This window comes from Ptychodera flava, chromosome 1, assembly GCF_041260155.1.
Source record: "Ptychodera flava strain L36383 chromosome 1, AS_Pfla_20210202, whole genome shotgun sequence".
Classification (NCBI taxonomy): domain Eukaryota; kingdom Metazoa; phylum Hemichordata; class Enteropneusta; family Ptychoderidae; genus Ptychodera; species Ptychodera flava.
This window is the reverse complement of record NC_091928.1, coordinates 25,313,718-25,321,931: the sequence shown is the minus strand read 5'-3', so window position 1 is coordinate 25,321,931 and position 8,214 is coordinate 25,313,718.

Here is an 8,214-nt window from a genome sequence, read left to right as displayed (position 1 = left end):
TTGGTATATAGGGATAACTTAGCAATACAATTTTTTGACAAAATGTCATGTGACCTCGATGACCTTTGACCTTAAATATGAGTATATGTCCATAACTCGGTAACCATAAGTGCTACACCCTTCATATTTGGTATGATGGGAGACCTTATGACATCACATCCTATACCTCATTAATTATGCGCATATCTAATTCTGAGCCAGCAAATAGAGCTAGAGGTCTAATTTTTGGTATATAGGGATAACTTAGCAATACCATTTTTTTGACAAAATGTCATGTGACCTCGATGACCTTTGACCTTGAATATACGTATATGTCCATAACTCAGTAACCACAAGTGGTACACCCTTCATATTTAGTATGATGGGAGACCTTATGACATCACATCCTGTACCTCATTAATTATGCGCATATCTAATTCTGAGCCAGGCAATAGAGCTAGAGGTCTGATTTTTGGTATATAGGGATAACTTAGCAATACAATTTTTTTGACAAAATGTCATGTGGCCTTCATGACCTTTGACCTTATATATACATATATGGGCATAACTAAGTAACCCCAAGTGCTAGACCCTTCATATTTGGTATGATTGGAGACCTTATGATACCACATCCTGTACCTCATTAATTATGCGCATATCTAATTCTGAGCCAGCCAATAGAGCTAGAGGTCTGATTTTTGGTATATAGGGATAGCTTAGCAATAAAATTTTTTGACAAAATGTCATGTGACCTCGATGACCTTTGACCTTAAATATACCTATATGTCCACAACTTGATAACCACAAGTGCTACAGACTTCATATGTGGCATGATGGGAGACCTAATGACACTGCATCCTGTACTTCATTAATTACGCGCACAATCTAATTTTTCTTTTGCTCTAATGCTGCCACTTGTGTCGAAACCCGGTCATCGCTGCTTGCAGCTATATTTATTATTATATATTATTATTCTTCTTCTGTCGCGCTTCTGCAACTACCACGCGAACACCGTTGCACCTAGAGACTTCATATTTGGTACACAGGTACAACTAAGCAAAAGTAATTTTTTGGTCACATGACCATAACAATAGGTCACATGACCTGGCGGCCATTTTGAAAATAAACTTTAAAATTGACTTCATTTGCATAAAAGGTGGTAAATCAAAATTCTGCTCCAGTCACTTTTTAGACCTTATAGCCTTGCTCCTTCATGCCAAATATCAAGGTAACAGGTCTTGCCGATTTTGAGAAGAAGATTTTTAAAGTATTATTTTTCATATTTTTCAGTGACCTTGACCTCCCCTATAGATTTACAAATGCCCATTATAGGCTAGCCAATAGAGCTAGGAGTCTGGTTCTTTTTCGACATAGACGATCATTGGCTGTTAATGTTCACCGAAATATTTTGGGTCAGGTCACGTGACCTTGACCTCATTAATTATGCGCATATCTAATTCTAGGCTAACCAATAGGGCTAGAGATCCGAATTTTGGTACACAGGGACTACTATGGGATAGAAATCTATTGCAATTATGTCACGTGACCAGACCTCATTAATTATGCGCATATCTAATTCTAGGCTAACCAATAGGGCTAGAGATCCGAATTTTGGTACACAGGGACTACTATGGGATAGAAATATATTGCAAATATGCCATGTGACCAAGACCTCATTAATTATGCGCATATCTAATTCTAGGCTAACCAATAGGGCTAAAGATCCAAATTTTGGTACATAGGGACTACTATGGGAGAGAAATCTATTGCAAATATGTCACGTGACCAGACCTCATTAATTATGCGCATATCTAATTCTAGGCTAACCAATAGGGCTAGAGATCAGAATTTTGGTACACAGGGACTACTATGGGATAGAAATCTATTGCAAATATGTCACGTGACCAGACCTCATTAATTATGCGCATATCTAATTCTGAGCCAGCCAATAGAGCTAGAGGTCTGATTTTTGGTATATAGGGATAACTTAGCAATACAATTTTTTTGACAAAATGTCATATGACCTCGATGACCTTTGACCTTAAATATAAGTATATGGCCATGACTAAGTAATCACAAGTGCTACACCCGTCATATTTGGTATGATGGGAGACGATATGACACCACATCCTCTACTTCATTAATTATGCGCATAATCTAATTTTCTTTTGCTCTAATGCTGCCACTTGTGTCGAAACCCGGTCATCGCTGCTTGCAGCTATATTTAGGGTTTCGACACCATTGGTGCGAAACCCTATTGTAATCGTTATGTTTTTTATTATTATTATTATTATTATTATTAGGGTTTCGACACCATTGGTGCGAAACCCTATTGTAATCGTTATGTTTTTTTTATTATTATTATTATTCTTCTTTTTCTTCTTCTGTCGCGCTTCTGCAACTACCACGCGAACACCGTTGCACCTAGAGACTTCATATTTGGTACCAGGTACAACTAAGCAAAAGTAATTTTTTGGTCACATGACCATAACAATAGGTCACGTGACCTGGCGGCCATTTTGAAAATAACTTTAAAATTGACTTCATTTGCATAAAAGGTGGTAAATCAAAATTCTGCTCCAGTCACTTTTTAGACCTTATAGCCTTGCTCCTTCATGCCAAATATCAAGGTAACAGGTCTTGCCGATTTAGAGAAGAAGATTTTTAAAGTATTATTTTTCATATTTTTCAGTGACCTTTGACCTCCCCTATAGATTTACAAATGCCCATTATAGGCTAGCCAATAGAGCTAGGAGTCTGGTTCTTTTTCGACATAGACGATCATTGGCTGTTAATGTTCACCGAAATATTTTGGGTCAGGTCACTTGACCTTGACCTCATTAATTATGCGCATATCTAATTCTAGGCTAACCAATAGGGCTAGAGATCCAAATTTTGGTACACAGGGACTACTATGGGATAGAAATCTATTGCAAATATGTCACGTGACCAGACCTCATTAATTATGTGCATATCTAATTCTAGGCTAACCAATAGGGCTAGAGATCCAAATTTTGGTACACAGGGACTACTATGGGATAGAAATCTATTGCAAATATGTCACGTGACCAGACCTCATTAATTATGCGCATATCTAATTCTGAGCCAGCCAATAGAGCTAGAGGTCTGATTTTTGGTATATAGGGATAACTTAGCATTACAATTTTTTTGACAAAATGTCATGTGACCTCGATGACCTTTGACCTTGAATTTACGTATATGTCCATAACTCAGTAACCACAAGTGGTACACCCTTCATATTTGGTATGATGGGAGACCTTATGACATCACATCCTTACCTCATTAATTATGCGCATATCTAATTCTGAGCCAGCCAATAGAGCTAGATGTCTGATTTTTGGTATATAGGGATAACTTAGCAGTACAATTTTTTTGACAAAATGTCATGTGACCTTCATGACCTTTGACCTTATATATACATATATGGGCATAACTAAGTAACCCCAAGTGCTAGACCCTTCATATTTGGTATGATGGGAGACCTTATGACACCACATCCTGTACCTAATTAATTATGCGCATATCTAATTCTGAGCCAGCCAATAGAACTAGAGGTCTGATTTTTGGTATATAGGGATAGCTTAGCAATAAAAATTTTTGACAAAATGTCATGTGACCTCGATGACCTTTGACCTTAAATATACCTATATGTCCAAAACTTGATAACCACAAGTGCTACAGACTTCATATGTGGTATGATGGGAGACCTAATGACACTGCATCCTGTACTTCATTAATTATGCGCACAATCTAATTTTTCTTTTGCTCTTAATGCTGCTACTTGTGTCGAAACCCGGTCATTGCTGCTTTGCAGCTATATTTAGGTTTCGACACCATGGGTGCGAAACCCTCTTGTAATCGTTCTGTTTTTTATTATTATTATTTATTATTATTATTCTTCTTCTTCTTCTTCTTCTTCCGCCTTTCTTTTGCAACTACCACGCGAACACCGTTGCACCTAGAGACTTCATATTTGGTACACAGGTACAACTCAGCAAAAGTAATTTTTTGGTCACATGACCATAACAAAAGGTCACGTGACCTTTCGGCCATTTTGAAAATAAACTTTAAAATTGACCTCATTTGCATAAAAATTAACCAATCAAAATTCTGTCCTAAATTTTTGTAGACCATAGGGTAAGGCCCCTTCATGCCAAATATCAAGGTCACAGGTCTTGCCGATTTGAGAAGAAGATTTTTAAAGTATTATTTTTCATATTTTCAGTGACCTTTGACCTCCCCTATAGATTTACAAATGCCCATATAGGCTAGCCAATAGAGCTAGGAGTCTGGTTCTTTTTCGACGTAGACGATCATTGGCCGTTAATGTTCACCGAAATATTTTGGGTCAGGTCACGTGACCTTGACCTCATTAATTATGCGCATATCTAATTCTAGCTAACCAATAGGGCTAGAGATCCGAATTTTGGTACACAGGGACTACTATGGGATAGAAATCTATTGCAAATATGTCACGTGACCAGACCTCATTAATTATGTGCATATCTAATTCTAGGCTAACCAATAGGGCTAGAGATCCCAATTTTGGTACATAGGGACTACTATGGGATAGAAATCTATTGCAAATGTGTCACGTGACCAGACCTCATTAATTATGCGCATATCTAATTCTAGGCTAACCAATAGGGCTAGAGATCCGAATTTTGGTACACAGGGACTACTATGGGATAGAAATCTATTGCAAATATGTCACATGACCAGATCTCATTAATTATGCGCATATCTAATTCTGAGCCAGCCAATAGAGCTAGAGGTCTGATTTTTGGTATATAGGGATAACTTAGCAATACGATTTTTTTGACAAAATATCATGTGACCTCGATGACCTTTGACCTCAAATATACATATATGGCCATAACTAAGTAACCCCAAGTGCTACACCCTTCATATTTGGTATGATGGGAGACCTTATGACATCACATCCTGTACCTCATTAATTATGCGCATATCTAATTCTGAGCCAGCCAATAGAGCTAGAGGTCTGATTTTTGGTATATAGGGATAACTTAGCAATACAATTTTTTTGACAAAATATCATGTGACCTCGATGACCTTTGACCTCATATATACGTATATGGGCATAACTAAGTAACCCCCAGTGCTACAGCCTTCATATTTGGTATGATGGGAGACCTTATGACACCACATCCTGTACCTCATTAATTATGCGCATATCTAATTCTGAGCCAGCCAATAGAGCTAGAGGTCTGATTTTTGGTATATAGGGATAACATAGCATTACAATTTTTTTTGGCAAAATATCATGTGACCTCGATGACCTTTGACCTTAAATATGTGTAAATGTCCATAACTAAGTAACCAGAAGGGCTACAGACTTCATATGTGGTATGATGGGAGACCTTATGACACTGCATCCTGTACTTCATTAATTATTTCACAATCTAATTTTTCTTTTGCTCTAATGCTGCCACTTGTGTCGAAACCCGGTCATCGCTGCTTGCAGCTATATTTATTATTATTATTATTATTATTATTCTTCTGTCGCGCTTCTGCAACTACCACGCGAACACCGTTGCACCTAGAGACTTCATATTTGGTACACAGGTACAACTAAGCAAAAGTAATTTTTTGTCACATGACCATAACAATAGGTCACATGACCTGGTGGCCATTTTGGAAATAAACTTTAAAATTGACTTCATTTGCATAAAAGGTGGTAAATCAAAATTCTGCTCCAGTCACTTTTTAGACCTTATAGCCTTGCTCCTTCATGCCAAATATCAAGGTAACAGGTCTTGCCGATTTTGAGAAGAAGATTTTTAAAGTATTATTTTTCATATTTTTCAGTGACCTTTGACCTCCCCTATAGATTTACAAATGCCCATTATAGGCTAGCCAATAGAGCTAGGAGTCTGTTCTTTTTCGACATAGACGATCATTGGCTGTTAATGTTCACCGAAATATTTTGGGTCAGGTCACGTGACCTTGACCTCATTAATTATGCGCATATCTAATTCTAGGCTAACCAATAGGGCTAGAGATCCGAATTTTGGTACACAGGGACTACTATGGGATAGAAATCTATTGCAATTATGTCACGTGACCAGACCTCATTAATTATGCGCATATCTAATTCTAGGCTAACCAATAGGGCTAGAGATCCAATTTTGGTACACAGGGACTACTATGGGATAGAAATCTATTGCAAATATGCCATGTGACCAGACCTCATTAATTATGCGCATATCTAATTCTAGGCTAACCAATAGGGCTAAAGATCCAAATTTTGGTACATAGGGACTACTATGGGATAGAAATCTATTGCAAATATGTCACGTGACCAGACCTCATTAATTATGCGCATATCTAATTCTAGGCTAACCAATAGGGCTAGAGATCAGAATTTTGTACACAGGGACTACTATGGGATAGAAATCTATTGCAAATATGTCACGTGACCAGACCTCATTAATTATGCGCATATCTAATTCTGAGCCAGCCAATAGAGCTAGAGGTCTGATTTTTGGTATATAGGGATAACTTAGCAATACAATTTTTTTGACAAAATGTCATATGACCTTGATGACCTTTGACCTTAAATATAAGTATATGTCCATGACTAAGTAATCACAAGTGCTACACCCGTCATATTTGGTATGATGGGAGACGATATGACACCACATCCTCTACTTCATTAATTATGCGCATAATCTAATTTTCTTTTGCTCTAATGGTGCCACTTGTGTCGAAACCCAGTCATCGCTGCTTGCAGCTATATTTATTTATTATTATTATTATTATTATTATTTCTTCAAATTAGCCAATAGTGGTTATACAACCTTCTTTTTTTCTGCAGAAATGAAAAGGCAAAAATCAGAGATTGTTTAAGATGGAGTTTAATGTTACATGAGTTTAACCTTGACATGAGACATATCAAGGGCAGAGACAATTTGATTCTAGGCTGTCTCTCTCGTATTTAAAGATAATTCTGTTCACACTTTTAATATCACTTGTGTAAAAATAAACATTTTTTATTAAAGAAATTCCCTTTTTCGGAGAGGGGTTGTGTTATTTAGGTCATTTAAGCCCACCCATGAACCTCAGTTTAATAAGTCTAGATCATTCTTAAGGCCACTGTCCTTCATGACCTTGAAATCAATTAGTTTAAACTCTCTGGAAATTCAATTAGTCACAAGTGGAGATAATTTTAGAGCAGTAATTAGCATATCAATAAAGGTTTTAGATTGTTCTCTTATATGACCATGTAGGTATAAATACCGGGGAGGCACAGTTTTTCAGTCAGACATTTGGGATCCTGTCACAGACGTGTTACTTCAAGACTTTGCCGGCAGTATTAATTCCAAGACATTTCAAGACCTTCACAGCAACGCTGGATTTATTCTGTGGACCTTGCGCAACCTCAAGCCTGCAAGCAAGCCAAAGGACTGCTCACTCTGTCTCAGTGTCTGTCTCAATTCTGGAGCTCTGTGCCGTCCCAGATGAGATAAGCAGCCTGTAAACTATTATAGTTTGTACTCTATCCCTTGACTTTGTGATTAGTTAATTTTTGTAATAAATTTCATTTTAAACGAAATTGCTGAGTTCACCACTTTTTTCTCACGTAACAATATCAACAATCATAAAGCTATGTACAACATTATAAACAATCTACTACACATGACAAAAGCACTCCAGTTTCACTGCATACTACTTCCCTGGAACCTTCCAACCGTTTTATTGACTTCATTTCAGAGAAAATAAAAACATTCGTACTGACCTCCAAATCAGTCTAAACACTCTGACCTGGCAGCCTTTGAATTTGATAATGCACCAGAGAACATTTCGACACTATCATTATTCAACCCTACAACTACAGAAGAACTGCACAATATCATTATGCGATCTTCCTATAAATCATACAACCTCGACCCTATACCCACTTCTTTACTCAATCCACCACTACCTACCACCATGAACATTGTGAACTTGTCATTATCCACCGAACACATGCCCAACAAGATTAAAACTGCCATCGTAAGACCATTACTCAAGAAACTACAACTTGATCCTCAGCTGCTGAAAAACGACCGATCTGTGTCCAATCTATCATTTATTTCAAAAATGATTGATAAGTTGTTGCCAACAGGATTACCTCCCATCTACAATTATCAAATCCTGATTACACTGGACAAAATAGCAAAGCAAGAGAGCAAGCTTAGCAGGGGGAGGGGT